Source organism: Triticum urartu, chromosome 5A (assembly GCF_056163025.1).
Source record: "Triticum urartu cultivar PI428250 chromosome 5A, HENAU_Tu73, whole genome shotgun sequence".
Lineage (NCBI taxonomy): Eukaryota > Viridiplantae > Streptophyta > Magnoliopsida > Poales > Poaceae > Triticum > Triticum urartu.
The window spans coordinates 413,091,688-413,100,720 of record NC_141877.1 but is presented as its reverse complement, the minus strand read 5'-3'; the positions used below and the strand labels follow the sequence as shown (position 1 = coordinate 413,100,720).

Below are 9,033 nucleotides of genomic sequence, written 5' to 3'. Positions count from 1 at the left end.
GTCAATCCGCCAGCCGCAACTACCGGGTTATCCGAGCAACCGCGCTGGCCGAGCGGCCTTGTCTCTGCCTGGTGGTACAATGAAAACCGCCCGCTTCACTGATGCGCCCTACGAGCTGTCCTGCTCCTTCCACGCACCGTGTCGCCGGTCTTTACCCCCTCCTCGCCGGCTTACTACGGTTGTGCCATATTTTCCACCAACCTACTGCCGCGGGTTGCCTTTGCCATCTTCGCTGGTGTTGTCTCGCCCTCACAGCCTCTTCACCCGCGGCCCCCGATTCATCCCCGCCAGAGACAGCACCGCTGCACTTCACTGGTGTCACCTTCAAACCACCGCTAGATGGGCATAGCCGTGCCTCAAACCGTCTCCGCCTCGACTCGCCGGGATACGCGCATCCACTGTCTCGCCGCCGGGCCTGAGCCGGCTTCGCCCTGCCCAAAACGCACCACAAGTTGCCGTCGCGGGTGGATAGCAAAAAAGTAATGAGCGGTGGTAACGGATCTGTAGTTGTTGCTGTCGCTTATGATCAAAAAAGAGCTGATGCAAGATCGTCATGGAATTTTATCACGTGAGGAAAGGAAGCAAAGGGATACTACTACTTCAAAATTTTGTCTTCTCAAAACTGCTCGAGCCACCCACATGAAGGGCCAAGCTCCAACGTCTACATGAGAATCAAAAACAAGAGCCACTCCGGTTTAAGGTCTCCTCAAGAGAGTGATTAAAGTGCCACCGGAGTCACCGTGGATTATTCATGGACTCTATGTATACGGACCATCCGTCGTCCAGACAAGTCAGGTGATGTTTATCTAAGTTATTTTGTTGACATATATTGTTTTTTTAAAAGGAACAATTACTTTCGACCGTATATTTTGATATGCAGGACAATTGTTCATTATAAACGTGGTTTATATCATGTGTGCGGAGCATGCGCTGGCAACGCCCTGCCCGGTGTTCGTCCGTGCTACATTACACGGTGAATGGACACGTACAAGATGCCGCCCTTACGGCCCGGATTACATCAGCTTGCCGGGATAGCGCATGTGATTAACTCGCCCGTCCGTACCGGTTCACGACGACACGGACAACTCGCCCATCCACCCTCGCGGCCGGTTCACGCGTCCGCGCCGGTCTACAACGTGGAGGAAAATTTGCTCGTCCGCGCCGGTTTACAACACCGGGCCGGCTCATCTGCTTAGCTCCCGCGGCCGACTCACCTGCGGGTAATTTCAGCTTCACCCGGTGATCATCAACTCCGCGGTGATAATCTCTGACCTGACGCATCAGGTGAAATCCATCCGGTATATTTTTATATTATATATTGCTTTCTTTTAAAAAAGAGGAGCCATTACTTTGTCTTGCAAGTTCTTCAATGTAGGACAAATTAAATCACAAAGCTTTGAAGCTCTCAATATCCGGTTTAACATCCGGTTCAAGAAGAATTTATCTCTTGCAAAAAGTTAAAAATTGCCAAAGAGGACCTGCTGCCATGATGCGCGGTTCAAACATGGGTATCCCGCCTTACTGGCCTGGCATATTATTGATCACATGAGGGCTTCTGCTTCATAAAGCGGGGTCTCTGTTCTTTTACATCATGTGTGGTTACACGGAGTTGTTCTAAAGCGGCCTCCGGTTTATCCCTTGAGTTTGCTTTTTAAAAGCATTGTGTTATATCACTTGGAGGATTGGTCGTGTCCGAACCAATACCATACCTCTTGATAGGCGAGAGCCACCAGATCACTTGGGGACTTGGTCACGTCTGAACCACTCATGCCTCTTGATCGGCCTAAGGCCACAGAATCACTCGGGGGCTTGGTCGAACCCGAACCATCGCCATGCCACTTGGTCGGCATAAATGCCACGGTTTTATTTGGGGACCTGGCTGACTAGAACCATAGTTACACCTAACGGGAGCTTGGTCGTGTTCGGCCATGGTAACGCCATTTGATCAACTCAAATAAACCTTTTTTGCAAACGGTTTTGTCATTGCTTTTGCTTCGCACTTTTCTTTGCAAGATACCTTTTTCTTTTTTTATTGCGTTTTTTTTAAAACCGACAAAGTTTTCAACCAATCAATTGACGGAACACAGTTCACGTCAATCCGGAGACTATTTGCCCGGTTTGATCCTTGTTGTTAACATCCTCTTATGGAGTAACACGGTGTTTATCACAGCCTGGCACGGTTTTATCATAAACTGGCACAATATGCAAGGAGTTATCAGTACTCAAGATTTGGGTTATCACCCTTACTACAAAAAGTTGGTAAAACCAACAATGCGATTCAATGTCACAGGTATGATATATTTCATATTTGATTATTTTTAAGTGCAGCCTTGGTTATAAACCCGGGTTATATGTTGGGTATTATGACCCGTCCGGCGGTAAACCGTCAGGACACTTTAAACTTGTTGTATGCAGAAACAGGTTTGTTAAACCGGCCTGGCTTTGGACAATAAGTCGCCAGTATATATTTGGATTGCGCCATTGGAATCATGCGCTTATAAATCATTGGGTTATATTATTCAAATAGCCAAACTTGGCTGAAATTTCATTATGATATTGAATGAATAAGGTTTTCATACTGGATTATATTATCTTGAATAGCCAACATGGCTGGATTTTTATTATTAAGGTTTTCAAAGTCGCTATAGCGCAATGTCTACTCTTTTATCAAAGGATATGATTTATTCTACAATGGAAGGAATAGTCCCGAGTCGCTGCAGGCTTACAACCCGGCACTTGGGGGCTACATTATTCAAATTGAGATTACATGCAAGTCTCATGTCGCTGCAAGCATGCACCATGACACTTGGGGGCTAATGCAAAGTCATTTTTACTAGTCTTATTGAAGACCCGACTCATCATATTATAATGAGCCGGCCCTTGGGGGCTACCAATTGCTCCTGTCAACAATTCAAGGTACATAAGTTTTCGTCCATAATATTGAAGGATCCATTGCTTAGTTGGTAAAGTACAAAGCTCTTAACCTTGTGGACGTGGGTTCAAGCCCCATGATGGGAGTTACATAATATAATATTATTCTCAATGAAGTATATATAAAGTCCCGGCTCAATATTATCTTACTGAGCTGGCCCTCGGAGGCTACACGTTGCTGTTAAAGTCTACATGATCATATTTTCAAAGTCCCTGCTCATTCTTTACATAATGACCCGGCCCTTGGGGGCTACACTGGTTGAAGTTTTTTATGAGCATCAGGAAATTACAAGTCCCAGGTGCTGCAAGTATGACAACCCGGCACTTGGGGGCTACATATATGGAGTATTCAGTTTATATGATTGAGATGAACTAATCGGATTTCTTCAAGGTTGAAATACTTATTGGAGCAAGTCTTAAGTTATCACTATGTTCTCCTCTTAAGACTTGGGGGCTACAGGTATTATGCATATAAAGAAGGAACATCTTTATTTTATCAGTTTTGAGCAAATCAGGAAGATCAGTTACATGACCCGGTGTCGACAACAATTATGACCCGGCGCCATCAATATTTATAAACCGGCCATTTTGGTAATATTAAACCGGCAAGTTTTACATCTTCAAACCAACTGAATATCAGATAAGTATTTTCAGACCCATATTTCTTAAACCGGCGAAGCTGAGTCAAAGGAGTTATTCTTCACAATATTTCTCGATGACAAGCCAATGTCGGCAAATTGATTATGAAGCTGGTCTGTTGACCCGGATTTCCCAGAAGGAGGAAATAACAAGGACTTAAGGATGATCGGGTACCGGTTTACAAAAATTCTTAACCCGGAGCATAACCTGTCAAATTTGTTCTTGTATTTATTTTGCAGCATAAGTTTACCATGAATAAATCCAAGCTAAACTTGGGGGCTAATGTCGGGGATATACCCCGCGGTGTAAACCGGCCGGAAGTTAACCCGGCCGAACTTGGCGGTTTATCTGAAGACCCCGCTGACACTTGGCGAGTTACTAGCGACCCGCCCTGACCTGGCAGTTTACAAGCAACCCACCTTGGTCATTGTGACTCACTGGTGATCCGGCGTGCGGGATCGACGGATAACAAGGCCCAAAGCCCAGAAGGTCGGTTCACGTTTAACGGTGGGCCGATTTAAGAGGAAAGGCATGAGGAACATTTATCTTACAAGGAGTTAAGACCTGGACTTGTATCCGGTTTGTATTAGAGATAGACTAGTCCTAATCCTAATAGGACTCTACATGTAACCCGCCCCTCCATCATATATAAGGAGGGGCAGGGCTCCCCAAAAGGGACAAGATTCACAAGTTCCACAAGTTGAACAAGTTAGGTTTAGACAATAGCTCTCGACATAGAGCACTCTTGTAACCGTGATCATTATCATCAATATCAATGAAGCAGGATGTAGGCTTTTACCTCCACCGTGAGGGGCCGAACCTGGGTAAAACATCGCGTCTCTCGTCCCGCTCAACCCCTCTCAAGCTACCACATAAATGCGTTGGCCTCGCGACTAAGTCCTCACACTAGGACATCTGCCGTGACAATTCCACGACAACGGGTGTGCACCTTTTAGGGGAAGAATGCCACAACCCTTCTCTTCTCAATTTCTCCTCAACGGAAGCAAAACCTTGATCTTTGGACCCATCAACTTGATAAAACTATCCCCTTGTTCTAGGAATTCTGGTGATAGGAATATTTCGTCAATTTTCAGTTAAGCACTTGATCAGTTCCCTTTAATTATCCCATTGCTCGACTCAGGGGAAGCTGCTTTTTCTCGCTCAATGCCTGGGCTAACGATAGATTAGTCTCTGAGGATTTTTGCCTACATTCTCAACACCTTCATCACACACGTATGTTGCCAACAGTGAGTCTATGAAATTACTTTTGTTAATCGTCTATCCTGGTCCCTGGCTAGCTCATGGACGGTGAGAAGTCAACATTGTTCGCGTGCACGGATGAAGAAAGAAGAACAAAGGCTTCTATGTGGGGTCAAGTGCATTTGGGGGGTTAAGTTGAAGGGATGGACTAGATCGACAAACCCTAAAATATGGGGAATTAAAGGATGGGGAATTAACTTATGTGGGATGGGCTAGATCTCTTCTACATCTACATCTATTTTCTTCGACTATTTCTTCTTCTACTACTACTACTATTAAACAATCGAACAAGAATTTTTTTATGTGTACCCCACAGTTAGACCCACAACACTACACAAACCAATCTGTACCGCACAATTAGACTCACAAATCTTAATCTAACAGCCATCATTGATCTAATAGCTCTATGGGGTGCAGTTAGCAATTTCCCTTGTCTGACCATACTCCGTCCGCAGAGGAATGTTTCACACACTGCGCCCGCGACTGCGCATACAACGCTCATTCCTCTATTTGGTTCGTGAAGCCGTGATGAAACCCTTCCTTGTCTCTCCCTCTCGATCTGCGCCGCCGGCTCCCTTCCCTCGATCTACGCTCGGCTCTTCCACTGCGGCACAGCAGGGGAAGAAGATGGGATTGGCGGGCGAGCGGCTGCGGGGTGCGAGTGGCCTGTGGCGGGCGAGGGCCTGCGGGGCGGCGAAGAGGGGATACTCCGGTGGGCTACCAGCAGCGGCAGAGGCTTAGCGCCTGCTTCTTCTCCTGAAGGTATGAACCGGCCCTTCTCCCACCTTGTATATTTGCAGCTTGTCCCATCTTTCCTACCCAGCCGAGAGAGAGATGGAGAGGATATTGAGATGTCACTCATGGCTATTTTGAATTAATTTTGTACCTCTATGTTGTTCAAACAACTGGGCTCACACCTGACTGCCATAAGAGCAAGCTGAAAGTGGTGTAATCGACTGTAATCCAGCGAGAAGCTGGGATGAGTCTTCCTGCGCACAGCTGTAATCGACTTATGCAAATATACAGTTGCAATACTATTAGTTTACAATGAAAACATGTCCAACCAGCTTAAATCTAGCAATACTTATCTGGAATGGAATGACGTGTCCAGCCAACTTAACATATTCTTTTAATTCTACATCTCCAACTAGAAAGCAATCTTTTGCGGGGAAATTAGTTGTAAATTAAATTAATAACCGGGAAACTGTCTCTTCTTGGAATGTTATGATAAAAATCAACAATTTTAAGGATGGAGATCTGCTTCAGTTGTATGCTCTCTTGTAGCAAGGAAAGTGTGCTGGGTGGTTTATCTTGTATGTGCTTGGTTATGTCTTAAGGTTCAAACGAAAGAAGTACTGAAAGTCTGTTCTGTCCATGCCACCAAACTGCTAGATTGAACAACTAGCACGAGAGATTCATTGTGCAACTAATGGATAGTTTCGTTTTTAGATCAAAAATATTTCCTACAATACTTGTTAAACTACTTCAGAGTGGAATTAATGTAGCTCTTTAGGTTCCCTTATTTTTTTCAGGGTCATCGCCAACTCACTGCTGCTCATAGAGGTGAGTCAAATGCTGTAACAATCTCTGTCATTATTTTGCTGCTCAGGTAGGAGTTCGAGAAATCATGAATTACCTGACAGATAATGCAACCAAAACACAGGAAGAGAAACATATATGGTGATGATGTCCATCATGCTTTTGCAGGTAGTAGTATGCATCCACACAATTCAAATTCATGTTCTGGAAGGACATTGACCAACTAACCATGTATTAATTGTATAGTTAAATTTGTTGTTTTACTTCTATCCGAACTGAGTTCTAACAATCAATATTTGATTCTGCTACACACTTCCAAGGACAGTTACAACAATTCTGGAGCATGTATCGTCCTCAATCCTCTGATTTTGCTACCGTCATTTCCATAGTATTCAAGATGTAAAACCTCGACCTGTGGTACGTGATTAATATTGGGTTCCTAAGCTTGAAATGTTTATGGCATGAATAGTACTTGATTTTATCATGTTTACGTATCAATTATTTTTGCTAGAAGACTACCGTGAGGCGTATCATTTTAGTATGGTACTTATATCTTAGGGTATGGGAAATAATTGTATTAAACTATTTTTTCCGTGTAGGCTACTATGATTTGCAGGAAGTAATTGTTTCCGATGAAGAGTTAGATCTAGGCGCCATGGATGACAACAATTCAGGCTTTTAACTAAATATTTTGTCATGTCCGCAATCGGCTGGTTCATTTAGCCTGATATATATCCACATAACCATCAGATAAAATATTTCATCAAGTAATTAGTGGAAATATTGGATATAGAGAATCAGCATCACAGTTCGGAGGAGCTTCATTTCTCAAACTTTCTGGAGCAGATCATCTTGGTCATTTTCTAAGGATGGGTGCTGGACTTGGCACATTTCCCTGAGAGGATTGCTTCAGCAATAAATGCTGGTTTTTTTATGGAATTATTTATTTGTATTATGCACCGCTACCAATTTTGATTTTGTTCTCTGGTAATCTACAGAACATGAATTCTAATTGTGTCCAACCATAAGGGCGGGACGAATCCCTCATTTTGTCATGTATTTGTTTTTCTCTTGAGTTTCTTTGAAAGAGATAGTTGTTAGGCTCGGCAAAACCAATAGAAAGTAGGAAAAAATGAAACATCCGGATGCCGTTACCTTTGAAGCTGAAGCCCTTCCTCACTTTGCACTGCTTCTAGCCCATTGATCATTGCATTGTCTCTATTATCCGTCTTCTCTGCTTCTTTGCTAAAGCTTACCCAGCTGGCGCTAGCACATGCTGATTTCCATCCGCATGTACTGGCAGGAGAGGTGAGTGGTGCTGTGGGTTGAGGAAAATGATGTACAAGGGGAAGTCAAGGAAAGAGGTGTTGCCCTGAAGGATCTCATCGAGCGTAGGCGCGAGCGTGCGCCCGAAAGGGATGAGGCGGTGGAGGGGTGTTGTTATTGTATACAAGACATGACTTCAAATACAGGAGACGTGTGTTGCACGTGCAAGTTTACTAGTCCTAATAATAAAGCACGGATTGACTTTATCGGGTTCACCGTCACAATACGCTTTCTTCTCATGTCATAATATGCTTTTACGATTTGTGTAGACAAAATTGTAATATAAATGAGGTGGTACTAACCCGCGCTACAGATTTAAGTTACTACAGTAAAAAATTGTTCCGCTCGTTCACAGGAGATACACGAGGAGGTCGGCGACCTAGGCAGCAGACGACGGGGCAGGAGGCGGAGATGGCGTGTGGTGAAGAGCGCCAGGGGAGCAGAGAACGGCGGTGCCGCTGCAAGAAGATGACGGCGTGCTGGACGGCCGGTTGGAGGAGCGAGTAGGCGGAGAGGAAGGGAAGAAGAGGCGGTGGGGTCCAGCCGTCTCGTCGGCCGGCGGCGAGGGACGCCGGCAGGAGTGGCGGATGGGTGCTCACGAGATCTAGCCCCGTTCTCGGCGGCAGGAAGGGAAGAAGAGGCAACGGGGTCTGTCTGGCGACGACGGACGCCGGCAGGAGCGACAGACGGACACTCGGGATCGAGCCCCCACCTCAGCGGCGCGAAAGGAGATCGGGGTGAGGGAGAGAGCCGTCGAAGGGGACCGGGAGGGAGAGAGAGTTGGGATTGAATTTTTTTTAGGCAAAGAGTTGGGATCGAGTGGCTGTGAGGGGATGGAGCGATGGCTCCTGTGCAGCTAGGTTTAGAAGGGTTTAGGCGGGCCTTGGTTAGGAGATGGGCCGGCAGGCGCTGGTAGGCCCAGCTGGGCTGGAGGAAAAACTAGGGAGAGAGAGAGAGAGACAAGGAGAGTTGGGCCAGCCTAGCGCTGCTGAAGATTTTTATTTTCTCATCACACTAGCATAAAAGTGTTTCTATATGCACCATTCTTCTGATGTTCATGTCTCACATAACAGGATTTATTTTCTTATGTATAAGTATATCATGCATGCACACGGGATAACTTGCAATTTCATAGAGCTTTGTGAGAAGATTGCCCATAAGAAAATTGTCTGCGGTTTAGAAAATATAATTATGTGTGTTTCCAGTTAATGAACCAGTCACAACAGTTGAGCAAATATCCCAGATCCTTCTGTCCCTGGCACTACATATATGTTTTGCATTAATCATGGACAATTAGTACACCATTGTTAGTGGATAGCACCTGAAATAGTGGGTGTC

The 9,033-nt window shown here is 45.2% G+C and overlaps 1 long non-coding RNA gene across 2 annotated transcripts; it reads left to right on the top strand.

The window, feature by feature from the left end:
* The first annotated feature begins 5,274 nt into the window (after positions 1-5,274).
* On the top strand, positions 5,275-7,424 carry LOC125509268 (uncharacterized). 2 transcript variants are annotated; one of them, XR_015604783.1, is made up of 3 exons: positions 5,275-5,592; positions 6,344-6,786; positions 6,969-7,424. It is a non-coding gene; the product is annotated as an uncharacterized LOC125509268 (long non-coding RNA). The 2 variants fall into 2 exon arrangements; XR_007284020.2 differs by having other exon boundaries at positions 5,278-5,592; positions 6,363-6,786.
* Positions 7,425-9,033: the final 1,609 nt, after the last annotated feature.